Source organism: Arachis ipaensis, chromosome B01 (assembly GCF_000816755.2).
Source record: "Arachis ipaensis cultivar K30076 chromosome B01, Araip1.1, whole genome shotgun sequence".
Lineage (NCBI taxonomy): Eukaryota > Viridiplantae > Streptophyta > Magnoliopsida > Fabales > Fabaceae > Arachis > Arachis ipaensis.
The window spans coordinates 10328831-10330336 of NC_029785.2; the positions used below are offsets into that span (position 1 = coordinate 10328831).

Below are 1506 nucleotides of genomic sequence, written 5' to 3' on the forward strand. Positions count from 1 at the left end.
AATTACATTATTATGTCATTATTATCACAGATAAATTTAGAAGAAATTAAAAATAATAATAATACTAAATAGATATTATAAATGGAATATATATTGTAAAATAAATAAAAAAATAGAATGATAATTTAAGATAGCAAAGTTTCACCTAATTTTCTTTAAATGATAAAAAAAAAAAATCCTTATCAAGACATGTACAAAATAACAATGAGATTGCGTTGTGTTTATTTTGTAGTGTACACGACATTTTTGTTGAACATATATATCCAACAACGTTTTAATCGACACGTTGCTCATAAAAAATACTAAAAAAATAGTGACCAAACATTTTAGTTTTCTTCTTTCTTTGATGTTGGACAAACTTGTCTTGATAATATTCCACCTTTCATTTCAAGATCTTTTCCTCTAAAATTTGTCCTATATATATTTTTTTCTAATGAAAGTATGAACGAGTATGTCTATCTTCGACTTTATATATGTAGAAAAAGTTTCATACAAGAAATGATTGGCTTGGGTACGAAAGTGTCCTCTTCGAAATATCATACTATATTTGCCACTTGTTTTTTAACCTTTTTTTTTAAAATTGTTTTTTAGCTTATTTTGGATTGGTTAGGCGAAACGCCAAACGTGAATGAATAATGTTTTCTTCGAAGATTATTTTTTCGTAAAAATACAAAAATAAAACGCGTCAACTAGTTGAACATGCAGTCATGATTTTCAAAGCTCTTTGATTATTGGTAAAAAATAAAATAAATAAAATAAAAAAAAACAAAAGGTTAATAGAGTCTCACAGTCATAAGTCCAAATACTAGCCGTCGTCGCTGACCCATGTTAATAAATTAAATTAAAAAATTTATAAGGAAAGAAAAAATATTTAATCCAATTTACGTGCAATAGATAATGATGAAGTCTAATTCTCATTAATAACGTTAGGAATTAGTTATATACATTAATTATAATGTTTAGAATTTGTCACGTGAATCTTTTTAGTGTGTAAATTATCATTGAATCATAATTGTGGTGAATTATTAAGAAACGACTTTTCCCCCTCTTTTTCTAATCTTGTTTAGTTGCAGGATATATGCAAATATATGCAACTTGTTTAATTTATTCGGTGAGGAAAAAAAAAATGCAATTCGGATACTTAATTGATCTTATATTTTAATATTTTATACCATTTTTTAAACAAATTATAAATAAGTGATTAAATTAGGAAATATATATGAGTGATTGTTTCCTTTTTTCACATGTGATCGTGGGCTCCATATGAATATTCATTGGGATAATGATGATGGGAACCCATAAAATAAAAGAGAGCACTACAATAACTTGATTGATTTATTTGCTCCTTCGTCTCTCTATCTTTTCCGAATTTCCGGATAACCATTTTCATAAAGGATTCTCTGTTGTGGCAAACGGTTTTGTTAATAATTATTTAGACAATTAAAAAATTTCCAATAATTTTACATATTTGTATAAATTATTAATTCAATAGTTGAAAAAACATGC

The 1506-nt window shown here is 25.6% G+C and overlaps 1 protein-coding gene across 1 annotated transcript in view; it reads right to left on the minus strand.

Annotated features, from left to right (window-relative positions):
* Window positions 1-1506, minus strand: part of LOC107624771 (aspartyl protease family protein At5g10770) — an 8704-nt gene that overhangs the window by 5914 nt on the left and 1284 nt on the right. The gene's annotated exons all lie outside the window — the stretch shown is intronic.